Source organism: Mirounga angustirostris, unplaced genomic scaffold (genome assembly GCF_029215605.1).
Source record: "Mirounga angustirostris isolate CCGP_5_RB_7025 unplaced genomic scaffold, mMirAng1.0.hap1 SCAF_5, whole genome shotgun sequence".
In the NCBI taxonomy this organism is placed as follows: Eukaryota; Metazoa; Chordata; class Mammalia; order Carnivora; family Phocidae; genus Mirounga; species Mirounga angustirostris.
The window spans coordinates 124,471,503-124,495,774 of NW_026991713.1; positions in this window are offsets into that span (position 1 = coordinate 124,471,503).

Here is a 24,272-nt window from a genome sequence, read left to right on the forward strand (position 1 = left end):
TTAATTCTAAGGACCTCTGAATAAATTAGTTAGTTTCACATAGACTTAACTTTCCCTAAAATATATAGAAGCTAAAAGACAGTGGACTTTTCAATAGAGCACCTACTTGAACCCCATAAAGAGCTCTGTCCTTAGGATCAGCATTACATTTAGTTTCAAAAAAAGAGACTGTCTTTACTAGAAGAGCAAATGAACTCTGAGAGTTGATATTTTTACTATTCAGTCATACATTTTTGTATCCAAACCCAAATGTTAATATAAGCAAGGAAAAAAATGGAATAATACAAGTTAGTGAGTTACTCATTTCCAGAAAAATACCCTCTAAAACTTTCTTGCTAAAGATGGGATAGTGTCTTTTCTTTGAATAACCTTTTCCTTGTCACATAGATGCAGTGATTGTTCTTTTCCAATCAGATATACATGATCTTTCTTTTTCTTTGGCACAGATTATCAACTCATAAGCAATGACTGTTTGGGACTGAATTTTTATTTCCCTTAGATTATAAGTATATCTTTTCAAGATATACTTCCCTTGGTATTTTCCCAGTGGTTCATCCTTAATGAAGACACTGAACATGGAGGCTGTATCTGGATTCAGAGGGTGGAGTACAGTGGGGAAACCTACCTGGAATTAAATAAGGGCGACTAGTCAGTTGTCCACCTTTGTTACTCTACATGAGTGTGAGATGTGTTACATCTCCTAAAAAACTCCACTACACTGCATTTTCTTCTTTTCTCTCCTTGCCCCTGAAGTGATATTATGTGATTTCCTCTTGTATGCAAGTTAGTTAATAGCTAAATTCAGTCAAAATCAATTTGTGAGTAAGTAAACACCTTGTAATAAATAACACACTTTCAAAGTGCATCTTTTTTGGATTGATCTAACATCATCCAATAAGATCTGCCAATATCATTTTACATTAACTTCTGTCATGTTTAAATGCTTTTATAGGCTAATGGGGCAGTTTGTAATTTTACTCTACCTATGCTATTTCTCAGATATGTGGCACATAACAGATAAATAGGATGTCTGCAAATGTATTTGTATTGAATGTTCATGGAGGGCTTCCTCTCTCACTGCGCTCACACACAGAAGCTACCCTGGGAGATGAATGTGCCAGGATAAGTTATCTGGAGCTCATAAAATCTTTTTCAGAAGATTGAAATAAAGTCAGTGCTTGCAGAAGACAAATCAATTGTGACATTTCTGAATAGAGTGCGATGCATTTAATTAGCACAAGACATACTGGCAAATGCTGAATTACCCAATAAATCACTGGATGCTGGAACCCATACAGAGTGGGGAATCAGCTGTCTTGTGAGATGTACAGCAAGTGATAATAGGGAGATCTGGCCATTTGTATTGTCACTTTGCTTCATTTTCTGTTAAATTTTTTCTATTTTGACATTTGCCCATGGAGCCCATTTAATTATTTGAAACTATCCGCGAACTCTGGCCCCACCTACTCTGAGAATATTTTACAAATATTTGCATTTGCAAAGGACATTCACTACTGTTGACGTGATATGGCAGATGTGGCATATAAGGTCCTCTGTGGAGGGAGAATTAGTGTAGATAGAAATCCTCAGCACAGACATTCTGAAAAAGCAACAGGGTCATTGTATTGCAGTTCATTGAAAATATTGGAGGTGTTACTTTAGTCATATTTCCATCTCACAAAGCTATCTACCAGTTTAGGCAGAAAAATGGCTTACTTTAGTGTTTGACACCTTTGGTGTTTAAACTTTTTTTTTTAACCTGTAATTTAGGTGCTGCTTCAGTCTACCTTTTTGAAATGCTACAGCTAAAAAGCATTGAGGCTTAAATCCAATGTTTTGGCTATGGAGAATTTGGGAAAAAAATTGAAAATGAATTCTAAATGAGTGTTGCTGGCTCTGGAAGAAAAGGCAGGACATTCCCTCCAACTGAGGGATATCTTATACATAAATTGATGGTTCTACTAGTGAGCCTTTTATTAACTAGCTTTCTATGATATAAACATTAAGGTAGCTTCTCAAAGAAACACTAGATCATGTGAAAGACTCCTGTCCTACTCCCACTCCACATGGCTTCTCTGCCCCTGATACCATATTAAAGGGTGACATTTCAACCTTTTAATGATAGATAGGGGTAATGATGCTACTGACTATGAAAATATGGGGGTACAATGTAAAGAAACAAGCAATCCTTTATTTATAAAGGGTCTTCATCCTGGAGTCTGATTTTCCTGGAGTGTGGCAACACTAAACACACTAGCACCACTTGTCTGAAGTCACGGAGGTCCAGCTTGTATTGCTATGGCTTCTAATTACAATGCAGAGGAGAGAAGGAGCCTTGGAATCACCTAGGAAGGTCCCACTTCTTCCCTCTCCCAATATTCTAAAATGTGGATGGGGAAGAGATCGCCTTACCCCAAGGAATCTATAGGGGTAGAGAGGCAGGCATACATTAAAAAATAAAATCCACAGGTATCCAGTAATACCCGCTGCACAGACACAACCCAAATCCATCAGCACCCTGTACCTTTCTTCCTTGTTTTCCTTATTACTGTGCTTTGAGAAGATGGCTTCCCAGCCCCAGGGGGCTGAATCTTGATTAGATTAAGCCCATCATGCCAATTCCATTTCCTTTGCCATTGACTGGTTGAGGAAAGCGGTTGTCAAACAGTTTTGACTGATGGGATGTTGGTGAAGTCTGTTGGACAGGTTCTAAGAGTTCATTTGCTCTTATATAGAGGCAAGGAGAGAGACTTGTTCTTTTCTGTCTCTGAATATATTTGGATGAGGAATATTAGAGCTGATGTAATCATTTTTAGGAGCAAAAGTACAGCCTGAGGACTAAAGCTAACACTCTAAGGATGGGGGAGTTAATTGGGTGACCAACCATCCCATTTGTCCAGGACTGAGGGTGTTTCCAGGACATTGAGCTTTAAATACTAAAACCAGGATTATCCCAGGCAAACTGGAACAAGCTCATCACCTTAGAAAGGAAATGGTTGGGTCTTTGCTGATATAATCTAGCTGCCACATTAGCTAACTCTTCAAAAGACCTACCTCTGGACTTTAATTATTGCGATGAATGTCCTTATTGTTTGTGCTATTCTGAATTTCCTTTTGTTTACTGCAGCTGAAAGTGTCCTAAATGGCCAGTATAGAAAGAATTTTATTCTAAATAAAACTCAACAAAAATTAGCGGTACTATTGTAACAGGAAGATGTGGCCTTTTCAAAATGTGTTCTTCTTAATCCTAAACCTTTCACTTATAATCATTAACTAATTCATGGACACATTAAAATGCATGTAATAGGAATTAATAGTTAATAACCAGCCATATCATTTTGACCTAACGTTTTATGTGGCCATTCTCTGCTTTTACAGTATAGTGATTTCTTAGAAATATAAATAACCATAAAGCAGACCAACCATGTACTATTGTTCAAACATCTTTAACATCAACAGTAATAAATGTCAAATGAACAGATAAGAATTCAAAAAGTGAAATAAAGTATTGATTAGCAGTTTCAAACGACCAAAACAGCAATATAGCAAGCAGTGACAAAAAGGGGCCACAGTATTATCTTTTTAAAATTAATTTTTAACTGTTAGATAACTGTAGATTCAATGACTATTATTTTAATTGTCTGGAGCTGTATTTCTCATTCTGTGCTTGCAGGAAGAAGGGTTGCATTAGAAGTCTGTCTCAGAGTCTAAGCAAAGCGTTAAGACAAACAGAGATTTGTACTCTTCAATTTGTTCCTCACTTGACTTCATCACAAACACCATCGAGTATCTGTGTAGTGATTGTTGAGTACTGACCTTATGTGTGACCTCAATCAGTTCTGTCATCTATTTAAGCACAAGAAGGATGGTAGAACTCTACGCCCACAGAATTGCTTAATTGCCTCGGTATCATGGCAATAGCAACTCTGGAGAAAGTGCCCCGGATAATTGGACACTATAACATTTGGCAATGGTATTTCTGATCTAGAGGGCTCTATTTCTGTGAGTGTATGGGGGATCCATTTCCAGCCATCTCTCCTGTTAAATGTGCTATGATACCACTCAAGAAATGAGGAAATGTTGACACTGGAATCATCAGCTCACTGACCGCACTCAGCTATTTATCTCTCTTTGAAAGAGCTGGATGGTGGCAGGTTTCAATGTCTGGTCAATTGAGGTGCTGAATCAGTACAGGCGGGGCTTGTGACTGACAATCTGTCATGATAGCCATCTGGGGGATATCCTCAGCAGACAGAAGAAGGTCTCACCCTTGGTGAAAAGATACATAATTGCATTTTGTAATTTGTACAACTTGAAAGGGTATTTCTGCTTTAAAAAGATGAGAATACTTAAAGGAATCCAAAATAAGCCCTTCTTCTAGTTCCATATTTTTCCTTTTCAGGCCAAATAAGAAAATCGATTAGCGAGAATATCTGATTTCCAAACTAATAGGTTATTTGGAATTGCTGCTTTGCAACTGAGTTTTAATTAATGTCTTCCCTTGCCTTCAACCATTGCAGCTTCTTCTTGCAAAACTTCTCTCTGATGAAAAGATAGAGTTATAAAATGCTGGATTATATCAGTTTGTCAGTCCTCATCTCTTAACTTACCCAGAGAAGCTTCACTCAGCCTAATTATTTTTACGAATGGACCCATCAAGCACTCTGAGTATGCACCATAATAAGTAAAGGTTTCTCTTTCTGTAAGAGAATTAGAAGTTAAAAAGCAAATATCAAGTCAAAAATGGCTTCAGGAAAGATTTAGGGAAGGATCATATAAATCATTTACAATATTCTCCAAAGAAAATCAGAAGAATCCAAATTTCCACCTAAACCAATACTCTAGAAAAAAAGTCCCCGCCCGCCCCCCCATCCCCCGAAATGAGATAGTAGAGCACAGAAGCTAAGATTTGGAGCCAAGATTTTGCAATCCTACAGACTTGAAATTCAAAACCTGGGGTTGCCTGTGTGGAATGCAAGTTAAACTTTTAGAGCTTCAGTTTTTCTCATTTGAAAATTGGGATCATAATATCTACTATATAGGATTTTTTTTTCCAATTAGATGATGTAAAGCAATTAGCAGAGTGTGGAGTAGTTCTCAATAAATGGTACCATTGTAATTAGTAGTAATTTGGATTTGTGTTATTTTTAACTATATGTACAGTTTCTTCACTTGACTTCATGTTGTTCTCTCAGGCCTGATGCATTCATCAACCTGCTAATTTGTCAGATAGTTTCGTTTACCTACTATTTTCGGAATATTTTCTTATTGTCACTAGTCTTTCAGCCAAGCACCTTGGTATCACCTTTGACTCTTTACTATTTATTTATTTATTTTTATTTTCATAGTGAGAAATTTGATTCTCCTTTATAGATCCATGTGATAAACAAATATACAAATTCTTTCCCCATACTGCAAATTATTAACAATATCAGACAGAAAAACAAAAGAAAAAAAAACAGAAATGTGTCTTGTTTTTTGCCCCACTGTTTGTTTTAAAAGAATTGACAACTGTTATTAGTTTCCTAGGGCTACCTTAACAAATTGCCATAAGCCGGGTGGCTTGAAAAAACAGAAATTTATTCTCTTAGAGTTCTAGAGTCTAGAAGTCCAATATCAAAATGTTTCCAGGTTGGTTCCTTCTGGGGGCTCAGAGAGAGTCTGCTCCATGTCTCTCTTCTAGCTTCTGGTGGTTGCCGACAGTCCTTGACATCCCTTGGCTTATATCTGTATCACTCCAATCTCTGCCTTCTTCCCTGTGTGTCTCCTCTGTGTCTCTGTGCACCTTCAAATCTCCCTCTCCTTCTAAGGACACCAGTCACTGGATTTGGAGCCCATCCTAATCTAGTATGACCTCATCTCAACTTGGTTACATCTACAAAGAATCTCTTTTCAAATAAGGTCATATTCTGGGCTTCTTGGCAGACATGAATTTTGGGGGAACACTGTTCAACTAGGTATGACTATAAATAAAAATTCATGTTTTGTAAAAAGGAAGAAATAAAGTAAATTTGTACTTTCCTAAAGAATCTGCCACTAAAGCAGTCTTTTGTATTTGCTCTCTCTTTTTTTATTCTCATTGTTATTGCCCTATATAAGGTTCTAATGTACAAAACTAATATTTTCAAATGTGTAATCCAATCCTTTTTCCTTTCTCAAGTCCACAAAATTGACCCTAATTGGCTTGGGACATTCATCTCCTGGTTGTGGGAGGTGGGGATTAGGATTTGTTACAGGTATAGAAATAATGTCATCTTTCGACATTCAAAATACGTCTTTGCAGCCAAGATAATTATCTTGTAAGCCTATCTATTTAGTTGAAAAGGAATTTAATAAATTATTTTTGCACTAATCCCCCTACATTTTGGCATATAAATTGCTAAACCAGGTCATAGAATACGCTCAAAATACATAGAAAACATGAGTATTTGTGATTGCTTAGGCAGCCATTTGGAATTGGAAAGAAGGAGGTATATAAAAACACCTCTGTTTCCTGGGTTGTGGGAAGGAAATTGGGAGGGAAAGGGAGGAAAGTGAAATAAGATAAAGGTCAAAAATTTATCTTGTAGCTAGGATGAAAAGTACCTGACAAACCATTACTCCTGCCATAATAGAATAAGTAACTATAAAATCTCTATATATTTTAAAGCTAGTAGAGAGCTATGGATGCAAAGAAATATAAAGGAAATACATTCCAGAAAAGGGCGAACCTTTCCTAAGTGAGTAAAGCCAATTTCATCTCACGGGCAAATTGTCATGTCTGAACATGGGCAAGACAATTATATATAGCAGAGTCTGCTACAGGGAGATGGACATTCTGGGGTAAAGAGAGGCCAGCAGAACTTTAAACCAGCTGGTGACAGATTGGAACATGGAGCTACCTCAAATTCAGTATTCGTTCTCCTTAATTCCTGCTTATTGTACGTCTTTTTAGCATTTTGCTGAGCACAAGTAGATGTTGGAACATGAAGGTGGAGCTAGGAAGCAGAGAGGGATCAATACACACGGAGCAGATCTTGCCTTCAAAACATTTGAAACCAGAAGTGAACCAAAACTAACTAATGGAGCAACTCAGCTTCAACCCAGTGCTATTCCTGCTTGGAGCAAGATAATTAGTTACTCACACTAGTTGTCAGGCATAAGAAATTGTATTTCCTCTCTGGTGGAAAACACTACTTCCTCCAGTTTCTACAGTTCTTTTATCAGAATACCTGACATACAGTAAAAATAGTATGAGACATGCTAACAATTATGAGAAAATAAACAAGAGGAAAAATAGTTAAAAGAAGCTGACCCATGGATGACTCAGATATTGGAAAGAACAGATTAAAGACTTCAACCATTATGATTCTTTTAAAGAAATACATGAAAAATAGGAAAAATCAATGAAAGGATGGAGAATTTTAAAAGAACAATGAAATGCTATGGAGGAACCAAACTGACAATATAGGACTGAAAAATACAATATCTGAAGTTGGAAATTCACCAGGTGGGCTTAATAACCAACTGGACACAACAAAAGAAAGGACCAATAAATATGAAGATGAATAGAAATGCTCTAAACTGAAATAGAGGATGAAAAAGAATGGAGAAAAAATAGCATTTGTGACATGAAGGACAATTACAAATGGTCTAATAGTTGAAATTAGAACCCCTGAAGGAGAAGAAAGAGAAAATGAGGCAGAATAAATATTTCAAGAGAGAATGGCTGAAAATTCCAAAAATTTTTGATAAATCTCAACCTACAGATTCAAGATTATCAAACTCCAATGTGGAAAAATATAAGGAAAGCTACATCCTGGCATATCATAGTCAAATTGTTGAACAGCAAAGAATAAGAGAAAATCTTAAAAGCAGCCAAAGGGTAAAAGACACATTATATTCAGGGGAACAACAAATAAATGAGATTGACTTCTAGTCAGAAACAGTGGAAGCCAGAATATTATGGCATGATTTCTTTAGAGTGCTGAGTAAAAAATATACTCAGCTAGAATTCTCTACTCAGCAAAAATAAACTTTAAAAGGTGTTATGATGTGCACTGGGTGTTATATGTAACTAATGAATCATTGAACACTACATCAAAAACTAATGATGTACTATACAGTGGCTAACTGAACATAATAAAAAAAATAAAATAGAAAAAATAAAATGAAGCTAACATAGAGGTGTTTTCTAATCATAGGTTGAGATGATCTGATACTATAAGAAATAATACAGAAAAATTGTCAGGCTAAAGGAGAAATATTCCCAAATTGAAGAATAGATCTATAGAAATGAAGAGTAACTTAAGAAGTAATTCTGAAGGCTTTTGAATGTTTTCTATTGATGTACTTTATAACATACATAAAAGTAAAATGATAAAACTAGCACAAAGGATAGGAGGGGTTAGTGAAATTTAATTTGTAAGGTTCCTATATGTGAAGCGACAGAACAATTCAAAGTAAACTGAAAATGTTGCATATACATATAATAATGTCAAGAGTAACCACTGGGGGCACCTGGCTGGCTCAGTTGGTTAAGCGACAGCCTTAGGCTCACTCAGGTCATGATCCTGGAGTCCCGGGATCGAGTCCCGCATCGGGCTCCCTGCTCGGCGGGGAGTCTGCTTCTCCCTCTGACCCTCCTCCCTCTCATGCTCTCTGTCTCTCATTCTCTCTCTTGCAAATAAATAAAAAATCTTAAAAAAAAATTATAAAAAAAGAGTAACCACTGAACAAAATACAGAAGTATATAGTTAAAAAGAAAAACTAAAATGAAAAAATAAAATTTTTGTTGAAAGGAAGGCAGAGAAGTTTGAACAAAGGACAGGGGACAACTAGAGATTAGTTAGCTCATAGACTTCCATCATATCAGTAATTGCATTAGATGCAAAAGCAATGAATACTCTGTTGTCAGTTTCTGTTTTGTCTGAATAACAAAGCAAGATCCAACTATGCGCTGTTTAGAAAAGACACACTTTACATATAAAGACACTGATAGATTGAAAGTAAAATGATTTAAAAAGTTCTACTATGCAAACATTATAAAAAAAAGCTGATGTGGTGCTCGCTTCAGCAGCACATATACTAAAAAAAGCTGATGTGGCTCCATTAATATCAGACAATATAATTCAAGATAAAGAGCCTTATCAGAAGTAAAGAAGGACATTTCAAAAATATAAAAGGGTAATTTCATTAAAAAGCCAATAACGATCTCAAATGAGTTTGCATCTAATATGTAGCTTTAAAAAGCTCTGTCGTTTTATGAGAGATATTAGCAGGATATGACACAAACTATCACACATTCCTCCCTGATATCTTCTTCACATAGCTTCCAGGACAACATTCTCATGTTTTCCATGGGTTAATACTTCTTATGTTAATAACTTCAGTACCTTTTTGTGAATGTCTCTTACCCCATAGTCCTGAATATGGACGTGTCTTAGGGTTCAGTCCCTGTTCCTCTTCTTTTCTGGGTCTTCAATGATGTTCTCATCCTCTGTAACAGTTTTAAATATCACTACAGTAATAACTACCAACTCTTACATCTACAGCCTGAGTTTCTCTCTCAAATTCCAGACTTGTACATCCAAATGCCTATTCAAATCTCTACTCAGTTATCTTAAACTCAACTTGGTCAAAACTAAACTCTAATTATTCAGCCTCTGCTGCAGCCTTTCCATATTAATTGAAGGCAACTATATTCTTTCACTTGATAAGTCCCAAATCCTTGGAATTATTAGAGATTCCTTTCTATATTTCACAACTCACATCTAATCCTGAAGGAATTTCTGTTGGCTCTACCTTCAAAATACACTCAGAATCTAACTACTTCTTACCACCTCCATTTCTTTTCTTTTCCTTTCTTTTTTTTAAAGATTTATTTATTTTAGAGAAAGAGAGCACAAGCCCTGAGCACAGGGAGGGGCAGAGGGAGAGGGAGAGAAAAACTTAGAAGTCTCCGTGCTGAGCCGGAGCCAACATGGGGCTTGATCTCACGACCCTGAGATCATGACCTGAGTCAGAATCAAGAGTCAGATACTTCCCCGGCTGCACCACCCAGAGCCCCTTACCACCTCCATTTCTACTACTCAAACTGGCTTTCTGCCTTACGGTGCTAATTGGAGTTTATACCCCACTATACAGAATTTTTTCAATATAGCAGTTGGAATGATCTTTTTAAGAATGAGATTAATATTTTTTGTTTGGATGAAGCTAACATAAAACACATTTTAATGTGTACAATTCAGTGCCATGTAGTACATTCATGATGTTCTGTAACTACCACATTTATTAAGTTTCAAAACATGTCCGTCATCCCAAAAGAAAGCCCCATACCCATTAAACAATCACTCTCCTGGTTCCTTCCACCCCCTATCTCTATGGTTTTACTTATTCTGGGTATTTTATATAAATGGAATCATACAATATGTGACCTTTTGTGACTTTCTTCACTTGTACTATTTACAAGTTTCATCCTGGTATAGCATATATCCGTATTTCATTTCTTTTTATGGTTGAATAATACCCCATTGTATACAACACATTTTATTTATCAGTTTATCCATTGATGGGCATTGGTTTGTTTCTAGCATTTGGCTATTGTGTATAGTGCTGCTATGAATGTGAGCAAGTATTTGTTTGAGTACCTGTTTTTAATTCTTATTTTTAATTGTTTTAAAATTTTGAAGGTATTATGCTAAGCAAAATAAGTCAATCAGGGAAAGGCAATTATCATATGATTGCACTCATATGTGGAATTTAAGAAACAAAACAGATGATCATAGGGGAAGAGAGGGAAAAATAAAGTAAAACGAAACCAGAGAGGGAGACAAAACATAAGAGACTCTTAACTGTAGAAAACAAACTGAGGGTTGCTGGAGGGGAGGAGGAAAGGGGGATGGGGTAACAGGGTGATGGGCATTAAGGAGGGCACATGATATAATGAGCACTGGGTGTTATAGGAAACTGATGAATCACTAAATTCTACCTCTTAAACTAATAATACACTATATGTTAATTAATTGAATTTAAATTTAAAAAGAGCAAAAAAAATTGAAATAACTACAAACTTACAGAAATGTTCAAGAACAGTACAAAAGGGACACCTGGGTAGCTCAGTCGGTTGAGCATCTGCCTTTGGCTCAGGTCATGATCCTTAGTCCTGGGATGGAGTCCCCAGTCAGGCTCCTTGCTCAGCAGGGAGCCTGCTTCTCCGTCTCCCTCTGCTCCCCCTGCTTGTGCTCTCTCTCTCTGACAAATAAAAAAATAAAATCTTTTAAAAAAGAGAACAGTACAAAAGACATTTTTCCTGAATCATTTGAAAGTGTGTTGCTGTCCTTATTACCTTAGCATATATTTCCTACAAACAGGGATACTCTCCTAAGTAACACTACCACTAGAATTGATACAACAATCTAGTCCTCAGACCTCACTCAAATTTTGCCAGTTGTCCTAATAATGTCCTTTATGGCAAAAGGATTCAGTGCAGAATTGTGTGTTGTATTTAGTTGTCCGGTCTTTTTTAGAGTCTTTAGTCTGAAATAGTTCCTTTGTCTTTGACTTACCTAACACTTTTGAAGATTATAGGCAGGTGATTTCTTAGAACGTCCCTCAATTTAGAGTGTCTAAACTTTCCTCATGATTAGAATCAGTTTATATATCTTGGTCAGGGATATGATAGAAATAGTGCTGTGTCCTCTCAAATGATACATGATCAACTGCTGGTAGTGTGTACTCTTTTCCTATTTGTAATTACCAAGAATTTTGCAGGGAGGAGGTTCTTTGAAACTGTGTAAATATCTCATTTATCATCACACTTTACAGCTATTTAATTTAATGTATGGACTTATGATTTCCTATTTTATTTAATGAGTTCTAATTGGTTTGTGTTATCATGCTCACATTGCCACATATTTGGCTGGTGGCAACCCCTTCAAGATAACTTCTCTGTCAACATATTCTTTTAATACTTCTGTGATTTCTAGTACAAGGAGATGTCCCTGACTCATCATATGCATTCCTTGCCCTGGGTTTGGAATCAGCTACTTCTCCAAGGACCCCTACTTTCCTTATAGTGAAATACAACATTTAGAAGCCATGATTTGGGTGCTAAAAGTGCTCATTGCTGTTGGGGTATCATTTTTCCCAGCCATCTCAGTGGGCAGAGTTAGGGAATGGGTGTGTGTGTGTGTGTGTGTGTGCGTGTGTGTGTGCTTGTGTATACACATATATGCACATCTAGATTATTTTCATAAGTGTATATGTGTGTGTGTGTGTGTATTGAAAAGCAAGAGGGGTTTTGTTTTTTGTTTTATTTTGTTTTTTACCAATTACCTTCCAACACCACAGGGTTTACTCTGATTTTCTCCCCTTCATATTTATAACTCCCTTCTGTAACCATGAAAAACTTGGCTCTCATTATTTCTAATATATTTCACTATTTGTAACCACTATTCCATCTGCACCACCACCCGCTCCCTAGCATAGACACCCTCCTCACCCAACTTGGGCTGTAATAGCACTCTCTGGGCTGCACCCCACGCTTCCCACACACAGATGCTCTGATTCCCACACCAAACCACCTCACTGTAGAAGTGCCTTCTACAGACCCTCAGACTCTGATTCTTCATACCGGATCTCCCCTGCGCTGGTTCTCCTCTTCCTGCTTGGACTCCAGGACCCTTGTCAGGCCAGTCCTCCACATAGATGCCCTCCTTACCCTGCTCGGTCTCTGACACCCTGTGCTAGGCAGGCTTCCTGTGTGGCTGTCCTTCTCACTTCATTTAGGGTCTGACGCCCGTTCTGGGTCACCATGGGCCCATCCCTCAATTTTGCTGGTATGGATGCCTCCCTTGCTTTATGCTACCAGATGGCTTTTGGATTAAATTGTTAAAGAAGAGGGGGAAAGAAGAAAAGAATGATTGTTTTAAAATCTAAGTCTGACCAAAATGGTTGTACAATTTGCTTTGCCTTTAGCAGTTTATGAAGAATCTCATTCTTCCATAGCCTCCTGAAATGCCTTCCTATCCCATTCAGAGCAAAAGCCTAAGTCCCCATAATAATATTCTATGCCCTACTTACTGTTTCTCATTACCTTGTTTCTTCAACTCTTTCTAATGTCCCCCAACCCACTTCGTACTCTAGCTTTCCTTCAGACACCTGCTTTCCTTGCTGCTCCTCAAATATATAAGGCAAGCTCCTGATTCAGTATTCTTTACTGTGGCTGTTTCCTCTGCTTCAAACATTCTTCCCTCAGATTCTTCTACAAATATCTGTGCAAATCTCATCTTAGTGAAGCCTAACCTGATGCATTGGTTTGCTTGGGCTGCCATAATAAAATAATACCACAGACCGAATGGTTTCAACAATAGAACTATTTTCTCACGGTGCTGGAGACTGGAAGTCCAAGATCAAGGTGTCAGCAGGTTTGATTTCTTCTTGCTTATAGATGGCCACTCCTTACTGTGTCCTCACATGGTCTTTTCTCTGCACATGCATGTCCCTGATGTCTCTCTGTGTGCCCTAATCTCCCCTTCTTATAAGGACACCAATCAGATTGGATTAGGGTCTACCCTAAGGACCTCATTTAAAATTTTTTCTCTAAAGGCTCTATCTCCAAATATAGTCACATTCTAAGGTATTGGGTGTTAGAACTTCAGCGTATGAATCTAGGGATGCCACAATTCAGTCCACAACACCTGATCCCTGATGTAATGTTGAAATTTGCACCAACCTGGTACTTCCAATCCCCGTTACCTTGTTGTACATTTTTATTTCCACAGCTCTGATCTGTTTCTATCAGATGATTTGATCTATACCTCTATATTTTTTATCATCTGTCTTCTCCAACTGGAATATAAATTCTACAAAGGACTAGAACAGTGCTTAGTATATAGTAAGCACTCCATGCACAGTGTTGAATAAATAAAATTTATCCATTTACTATTGATGAACTTTTGAGTTATTTCTAGCTCAATGTTATGAAAAATTGCTATAAATATAATTTTACAAATGACACACATGTGTAACACATGGTATATCTATATGTGTACATTCTATACAGTATATCCAAAGAGTGGAGTTGCTGGGTCCTAGGGTGTGCCTATTGTATTAGTTTCCTGTGGTTGCCATAACGAAGTACCACAAACTGGGCACTTTAAGCCAACAGAAATTTATTTATTCACAGTCTAGAGACTAGAAGTCTGAAATCAAGGTGTCATCACAGCCCTGCTCCCCCTGAAGGTCCTAGGGAAGAATCCTTCCTTACCTCTATTAGCTTCTCATAGTCATCAGAAACCTTTGGCTTGTGGCAGCATAACAATCTGTTTCCATTTTCACTTAATCTTCCCTGTGTGCCTGGGTCTCTGCCTTTCTCTAAACCCTCTTTCCATCCTCTTACATAGGTATCAGCCATCGGATTAGGGGCCATTCTTATCTTGTATGACCTCATTTTAACTTAATTACATTTGCAAAGATACTATTTCCAAATAAGTTCACATTCACAAATGCTCAGGGTTAGGATTTGAACTTATCTTTTTAGGGCATACAATTCAATCAACAACATGTATTTATCTACTTTTAGTAGATAAGGCCAAAATATTTTCCAAAATTGTTGTGCCAATTTACACTGCCACCATGGTGTTTGAGAGACTGCATTTCTCCATACCTTCTCCAATATTTATTACTGTCAGACATCTTGATTTTAGCTAATTTGTTGATTGTGGTAAAATCTCATTGATGATTTAATTTTAGAATGAGCTTGCTAAGTTTCAGAAAATAATTGCTATATTTGGATTTTGATTGCATTTTACATACAAAACAGTTAAGCAATAATACCTTTATGGTATTGTCTCCCAATCCATGAATATGGTATATTGTGCCATTTATCTGGTTGTCTTTAATGTCACACAATAAAGTTTTATAAGTTTCTCCATTAAAAAAATAACTGAAGTCCAGATTTTTTCTTCTCTAGTTTAGGTTCTAACAAGAGCAGGCAGAGCTGCCATGTGTCAACCTGGAGCGCAGCCCCAGCAAATTAAACTAGGGGGCACAACGCATCAGACAGAGGGAGGATCTGCATTGTAGTGTTTTCATGCTTTTCCATAGTCTGAACATAGGCATTCTCAGTTTTGGCCTGGTTCAAACCTTGCAACTGGGCACTGCATGGCAGGGAGAGGGGCTGACAGCAGAGGTTAGAGACAGATCACTGGGCAGGTAGATTGGTAGATGGTGCAACACTGTGTGTGCCTGGAGTAAGTAAAAAGTGAGGCCAGGTCAGCTGGGGTGTTTTCCCAAGTTCTGGATACACTGAGAGAGATCAGATTACAAGGCACATAAAAGGCAGATTGCAGCTGCAAGTCTAGCTGGGGAAGTGATATCTTAGGGAAAAGACTTTAGGGCTGAGGTCAGTGGATGCCAGCCAGTGCTCACCTGAGGACCAACACAAAGGCCTTTCCCTCTTCCTCAAGTCCATGAGGACACAGAAGTCACCCTCCTCCCTTCATACACATGAACATCATCTTAGAAAAGAAGGGGAGATGGAGATGATCTTAGAGACTGAGTGCCATTGTCCAAGAGATACTCAGCGAGAGATAGAAGGACTGGGTAGATGGTTATTAGATAGAACAGTGTTTTAAACCAGATTAGGCATTTAGTTTATCTTTGCTTCACTGATGTGCAGGTGTAAAGAGGCCAAATTAATTAAAGACCAATTTAGGGGTACAGTTTTTCTGCATATGAGTTATGAGTGCGAAAAATGCAGCCCTACAACTGACTTTTCCCACTTTTTGCCTCTTCTGCTGCTATCCCATTGCACGTATGAGGAATTCTTACAACACTTGCTTATTCTCTTGTTTCCTATTCTTAATGAACGGTGCACCAATTGCAGGCATTGTGCTCTCCACGGTGCTGCCTTAGCCCACTTATCTAAGTGTGGTGCCTACAACCTTGCAACACACCTTCAATCTGCATACAGTCAGCATCGCACCCTGCCCCAAACTATGTCCCAAAATATTTCATGTTGCTGTTTCTCTACAAATATTTGGTTATGATATTCTTTTTGCTAAAGATACTCTTTCTCCTTTTTTGTTCACTCTGACCCCATTTGTGGTCAGGTTTAAACCCAAAAGTCCTTTCCATCTAATATAGTTTATTCTAAAGTCTTAGCCACCTTATTGTAGGTGCTATATTTTTTTCTAATTATTTGATGTGTATCAGTCTTATCTGCTCCTTTGGGAAACTCCTTATACCATTTTCTGTTTCTTTATTACAGTTACCATGACAGCAGGATAGCATATAGATATTCAACATGTAACTGATAGTGGTCCAGACTATTTAAAAAGTAGGGGAGAAAAAAATAGGACCCTTACTTTTAGTTACAGGTTGCAGTTTTAATTATTCCATTGTTATTTTACGTGGACTGGTGTATCATATAGTTGTTTCTACTCACATAGGATACTTGTTTATACATGTGCCCATGTAGTGAGAAACCTGCCTTCCATTTACCCTTCATTATCCCAACAATATTTAGATAATTTATGGCCAGATCCCTTAGCTAAGGGATATTAATATTGTTATCATTTATTGAGTAACTACTACATTCCTCTGGGTATGAGCAGCCTCATTTAACAGATGAGGAAACTGAGGTTTTGATTGGTTATTTGTTTAGTAACACCATAAGCTAAGCATTGAGGAATAGGGATTTGAACATGCATTGGCTAACTCTGAAGCCTAGGCTATTGAGCCCCTCTGCATAATAAATTGAAGTTGAGAGCTTTAAAGTTAGGATCAGACAGAGCAAACAGAGCCAGAGATTTCTGAAACTGGAGAGAAGGTGAGGGGTGGGAGGTGGGACAGTTGCAAAAACTTAAGTTTAATTTGCTGTACTCTTCAGTCCCGCACCTTCATTGGCCATGAGGTTACAGTGTGCCTTTAAGAGGCACAAAGTGGTCTTTTGAGAGACTTTTCTAGAGGCTGTTTAAGTCTTCCCAGAGTCCCTCTTGTCCTTGTGACACAAGGGGGAATAATCTCATTTTCATTTAAGAGGTAACGAGACTAAGATACAAAGGAATGCAATGATTTTGCAATATGCTATTTCATGGTGAACATTAAAATGAGAAATAAGAATAAACTCAGTAACACTCCCTACCACCCTGAGTCCAAGAAACAAACCATTGTTCTCCCTGTTGAAGCTAAGGATTCCTATCAGGTCCTTACTTCAGTCTAATGCGATATTGCAATTTCTTTGCGAATGATAAAGTTTAAAAATTAAAAAAAAGTAAAATCAGTGGATATTTATGAATAACTGTTTTGGACAATGAAAATACATTTGGAAAGATATCAAAATAATCATAACAATAAGTGAGTCTCTATGACACAAGAGAAGGGAAGAAAAGAAATGCCTATGCTTACATGATAGTTTTTATTGTGCTAGGGTTCACATTATTCTGCTTGTTCAGTATAAGAGGTTAAAGACTATGAGGAATGTGAAGCAAATATGTTGCTGCTAAAGTGGTAGTGGTTCGGATTTCTTTTTTAAAGAGGAGCCTGGAGTTTCCCTCTAGGCTTTGTGCAACTCTAGGAATGCCATGGAGCCAACTCATTCAATCTTCCTGACTTAAACATCCATTCAGTTGATCCCTCCTGGGCTTCCAGAGCCACAAATCAGGCAAGAGCAGGTATGTAGTGCCTGCTCCGGAGAAAATCTCTCACTTAGGGAGAGGGCAGCACTCAGTAATTTGTAGGAATTTAAGATGCCGTAGAAACCTAGAGTCTTTGCTTTGGATACCAGAAAAACATAAGATACTAATAGTTTGTAATTGATTGTTAGGTTATATGTGTTCAACTACATATGTGTGTACTTGCATATAAAATTGTGATATTCATATTAGTTACTACAAATACCGTGTGCTGCACTGATGTTATTTAAAAAAAAAAAAAAAAAAAAAAGTTTGTGACCGTGGAGCAATCATTTTGACCCCTTCTGTGACTCCTATTCAGAAGCAGATTGTAGGTCCATTACAAAATGGGGTAGTACTAGGGCAAACACAGGAGGCAGTTTCAGAAAATAGGAATCTAAATCTGCAAACTTCAAGAGACAGGAAATAGAAGTTATCTTCTCACTGACTTAACCAGGAGGGAGGGTGAAAGAAAGACACACACCAACTCATTCATGCATTTATTCATTCATGCAACATATATGCACTGAGAACGTACTCTGCTCCACATGCTGAAGCTACAGAGGTGGTGGGGAGGACCTGTCCCTGCTCCCATGATGCCGATGGTCTAGTGAGGCTGGGGTGATCCCTACAATACACCAAATAACCAATTAAAGATATGAATGACTCATTCAAGCAGCACACTGAGTAGGCACTGTGGTTATACCTGGTATGGAGAATTGGCAATTCTTAAACCGAACTGTTAATCTGCAATTCAAATATATCACCCACCTTTCACAGGCAAAGGATAGATTCCTACCTAACCCTACCTATGGTATAGACTCCTCTATTTCATATAAAGGAGTTCACAGTTTTGGAATAAAATGTTCCCTTTAATTCTTTTTTAATTTTAGATGTTTGGGCAAAACTCAGGGCCAATGTTCACTTTGCTATGTTTTGATTTCTGTACCTTGGCAAAGCAAGGGATTTTTGTGGGTGAAAATTCCTCTGAATATTTTTTTCTGGATTAGACATGCCACCTACACGATCCTTTCATAATCATCACACTCTCCTATTAATTTTTGCTTTGAAGTTCTTAACATATATGAATACATTTTCTCTATTTAGGTATGAACTTACTTATCATATACCCCATTATTTGTGATAGCATTACGTAATACATCCATAGCTTTAAAATACCCATTCCTTTCAAATGTAATTTGAATTCACTAGTATAAATATTTTGGCATAGGGAAAGCATTTTTAACAAGCGGGTGGCATTTAAACAATTTTATGAAGATGGCGTGAGCCCAGAAAGCTTGTTGGAATTTACAAATAATCTTTTGATTTATATTTTACTTTGTAAACCAGGACCAGGAGAACTACTAATTAGAACCATGACTCGAAGCTATAAGGAGTACTTGTTGATTCAGATCATGAAAAGACTGGAATGATCAAAAGCAAACATCCATCCCCCTCTTCATCCAGAGTTCAGGGAGTTAAGTGCTATTTGCTTCAAATCCTTGGCATTAACTCCATCTTTGTAATAAAGAAGACAATTAACATCTCTATCTATTCACAGTTAGGATGTAGTATATTAATTAGCAAAATCACTCAATTAACAGCACTCAGTGAAATATACCACTTGTTTCTCACCTTTACTCATCTATTTGAACACATAAACAATAGTCACATTAGAAAGTGTCTAAAACCCTAGAATGTGTCCCTAACTTATGTTTCAACAGCACTAAGAATAGGTGCGCTGTTATAGAGTGCATATATAGACATAATCTGTGTAGACATGATCTATTCACTCTATTTAATTATATCACACAATTGTAAACTTGTACTCACAAATAAGCATATATAGAAATGTCTTCTCCCTTTACACGTTTTTGAGGCTCAGAAAGGTTAAGTAATTGCCTCGGGACACATAGCTATTGTTAGTAGTAAAGCTCAGGTTTTAACCTAGGTTGGGGTGTCTTCAGAATCTGGATTTTTTTTTTTTTTTTTTTACTGCTATGCTAGATGGCCTCCTAGGAATGTGTAAATGTCACAGAATAATCAGAGATGTGGTTAAATACTTATATACAAGGTTAGTCATCTTAGCATTATTTCAAATAGTGAAAAATTAGAAACAACATAAATGTCTAACCATTGAAAATGATAAATGATTTATGGTACAAGAGAATATTATTACCCCATTATTATGTTTTTCAAAAAACAGAGCCGTTTGAAGATACTTATAATCCATTGCAAAGCAGAGAAATAAAAACAGCTTACAAGTCAATAGGGACAATATCAGTCTTATTTTTTTAAGAAAAAAAATGTGCATACATAAAGCGTATAGGAAAAAAAACAAGACTGGAAGTGAATAGACCAAAACATTTTCAGATATTATTTCTGTTTCTTGATTTGGGATAATGAATGATTTTAATTCTGTATATTTCTCTGTATTTTAAAAATTACCTACAATGATCATACATTAGTTTTATAATTAGTAAATTCCATTTTCTGAAAGAAATGTACAAATAATTCTTTAGCTTATTGAAATCCTTTCTTCAAACCATTCAGCAAATATTTACCAAGTAGCTACCATCTTCCCTGTGCTATGAATCAAGGCAGGATACAGAGTGCTAATACATGGGCTCTGCCTTCAAGGAGCTTCCAATCTAGTTAAGAAATGGAGAAGGGCATACATATTGAGTATGAAAATGATCCACACTAAGTATATACTCAACATCTCCTATGTTCTAGATTCTGAGTTAATCATAGTCTCCTTTATTCCAGACAGTTCTGTGAGGCTGATGTTTTTATTCTCATTTTACTTAAGAACTGAGGCACAGAGAAAGCTGCCTAAAGTAATGGTGGGGCTGACATTCATAGTGCTGGCTAGCTGGTTCCCCAACGTTTGCTATTCCGACTGCTTGTGGGGCTTCTCAGGATGAGAATCTGGAGCCCAGAGAGATTTATCTTCTGGTGAAACCAGAATTGCAGTTTAAATGGAGAGATTGATCCACTTTGACAAGTTTAATGAACTGATCCCCGCCCCCTTCCCCTGGCCTGTACAGGATTAACTGAATTGACAGGTTGTTTTATTGTCACCTGAAAGCCAGAGGTTGATAGGAAACGAGTGTGTGTGTGTATGTGTGTGTGTGTGTGTGTGTCTTCCCTATAGCCTCTATAGAATGAGATCATATTTAACCACTGGTTTGTTCATTTATTCAATCAATATGTACCTTCCACCTTGTAGGTAGCAACAACTAGGTATGGTACTGAGGATATATGTAAGATGGAATTAGTACCCTGTAGATGCTCACAGTGGGGGTGATCTGCTGAACAATTAGTTATAAAATGTGTGTGAGAAGTGCTGTGACAGAGGGGTACAGATGGGCTGAAACCCCACCAAGAAAGAAGCTTTTAACTCTTCCTGTGGAAATCAACTAGATTAGAAGCTTACTGAGGGCAGCAGCTCAGTTTATTTTCCCTCCTCTCTTTGGAACTCTCAGTTTCACATCACAACAGAAGCTCAACACATGTGAGCTAAACTGTGGAAGTTGAAGAAGACAAGAGTCAAGGAAGGTCATCATTTAAGTTTACATAACCAATCTAGGCAATTTCCACTTGGTCTTTTCCTCAGAGCAGTTTCCATTTTCCCCCACTACCATCAGTCCACATCTTCTGAAGATAAGACAACTCTTAAGAGCAGCATCAGGAGACCCAAAAGAACAACTATGTTTTCTTCCCTCTTAATCTCGGATCAGTCACAGAAGCAGGAAACATGTAAGTATTATGGTTCTCCATCCTACTCTATCTGGATCCATGGATATCAGGATCTTCTCTATGTTCTATAAATCTACGTTACCCTTTTCCCAATTAAATTACACTTTCTTTGCTCTAGCCCACCCAGTGATGGCACTCGGTCTCATGCATGCCAGTGAGGTTCCCACTCCCAACCTTTGCTCGCATCATTTTTACTACAAATGCCCTCCTCTTTCCCTTCTCCCAACTGATCCATGATACCCACTTTGCTATCAAATTCTCAAATGTCTGTGGTATTTGACCGACTACCAAGAATTTACCTTGCTGATTTACTTCCAAAAATTTGTCAAGATACTTACATGGGGCTTACAGAAACTTTGTCAATAAATTAGAAAATCTGGAAATAGTTGAAATACCATCTATTGAAAAGAAATCAGGAAACATCAACATGATGAAGTACTATGCAGCCATCAAGGATTGCCATTTCCAATCCTTGAGTATTTTAAATGGAATTATCCCTATTCACTCAGGCCTGGTTTGTACTGTGTAGCTCCCCGCCCCCCCCCACTTTATCTCTGAACTCTTCCATTTTCTACCCTCCAGCTACACTAGCTTTCTTTTTCTTCTTGGAATATGTCAATCCCATTTCCACCTTGAGATCTTTGTATTGGCATTCTTCTCCCCATATCTCTCCATGGCTGACTCTTCCTTGCCATTCAATTCTCAGTTTGAACATCTCCTCCACAGAAAGTCCTATCCTGGCCACCTAATCTGGGGGTCTGCAAACTTTTTCTGGTAAAGGGCCAGATAGTGAAACACGTAGGCTCTGCAGGCCAACAGGCAATGCCTTCAATGCTTTGAGCAACTGTTCTCATGGAAAACCAATGATCTTTTTTTATATTTAGAAATGTGAAAACTGTTTTTAGCTCATGGGCCATACAGAGACAAGATGGCAGACAGGATTTGGCACAGACCATAGTTTGCCTGATCTCTGATTTAATTTAAAGAAGCTTTTCTGGTCATTCTTTTTTTTTTTTTAATAAAGTTTTTAGTTTTTTTTTTTTTTTAATTTTATTTATTTGAGAGAGAGAGTGAGAGAGATTGAGCACAAGAGGGGGTAGGGTCAAAGGGAGAAGCAGACTCCCCGCTGAGCAGTGAGCCCGATGCGGGACTCGATCCTGAGACTCCGGGATCATGACCTGAGCCAAAGGCAGTTGCTTAACCAACTGAGCCACCCAGGCACCCTTCTCTGGTCATTCTTGATTACAATGTCCTGCTATATTTTTACCATAGCACTTATCACTACCTACAATTTTATTTGTTTGTTTATTAATTGTTTATCTTCCTGCAGTAGAGTGGGAACATTGCCTATCTTGTTCACTGCTCTATGCCTAGTACCTATGAGAGTGATTGGGACATAGCAGCTGCTCAACAAATATTTGTTGACTGAGTGGTTAAATTTCAAGGCAGACTATATGCTCTTTGGGGGCAGGGGCCAAAAGAGAATCATCTCTGCATGATTCATAGTACCTAAGAGATTATGTTAGATTTTTGTTCTATGAATGAAGAGCTCTTCAAATTTGGCCTGTGCTACTATGATTTTGTATAAGCCCACTTCAAATAAATTGCTCTATTTTCAAAAGAAGCAAGAGTAAAACCTTTGTCTTCATGAATTTAACATTTGTGGTTGTCTCTTTGCAGGTAATGCATAAGTTCATGACATGAAACAATTTGCAATTTTGCTGAGAGATTAATTTGAATCCTAGAAATTGGTGAATAGGACTCACTCTCTTAGAGACTAATGTGGCCAGAAGCCAGGGTGCAGCCCAGGATGTGTGCATTTGGGGGTGGGGTGGGGCTCAACTTATGATCTTGTGTGTGTATGAAAATATTTTTCTTCTGCAAGAGAATATTATAAATGTTGCTTGAAATAAAAACAACTTCTAGAATGATAAGATGGTGAAGGAGACTAAAAAAAGTATTATTAGTTTTTCGCCAGAAAATAGACCTTTTGGATTAAGAGTGAAATCTTAAATTCCTTGGTGACTAGAAGCTATGATAGAAACAAGCTAACCATATGTTCTTTAGGAAAATTATAAAAAGCGAGATTTGTGAAATGGATTCGGTAAGTGTTTGCAGCCAGGACAGAAGCTGATCATCAAGTGAGAGTTGGATCATTTACATATACTTTTGCAGTTAGATGAAACTACATTGTATAGAGAAAATGATATATAATGGTGATCTTTATGAATTTATGATTTTCAAGGGTTTCAGAAACTCTCCCTCATGAGTTAAAGAATCTGTTGTTGTTTAATGAATGCACAAGAAGTTGGCATCTTCATAAACAAGAGGTGGAGATTAACCTATAAAAAAGAATTAATTAGATAGGATGGTAGGACTGGCAGAATGTGAAGATAGGGGATGCTCTGTCCTGTTGTTGAAGGATCTATTTCTCTGCTCTTTCCTCAGCCCCCTTCACATTTCACTCTCCTCACTAAACACTGTTGATCTCTGCCCCTCAATTCTCCTGCCAGCCATTTTCCCCTGGAAATGTTTTACCATTAACAAATGCCTTGCTGTTTAATGTTCTCTCTGAAAGTTCAGGAAATGACATACACAATGTCTAATTATTAGCTTGCACAGTATGACCAGTGTCAACATTGTTATGTTTTGCATAATTTCATGGACAGAATCTGTTTTACTTAAATACCATCAGACTAATTTACTCTGGATCAATGGGCAAGCTGATAACAATTACAAGATGATTGTGTAGACAGAGCCTATTCTGGGGGCAAATCTGTTTCATCTAAATGATCAAAAAATAATAGCATAATATTTGATATATTAACTGGTGTACTTCATTCCTGGCATTCC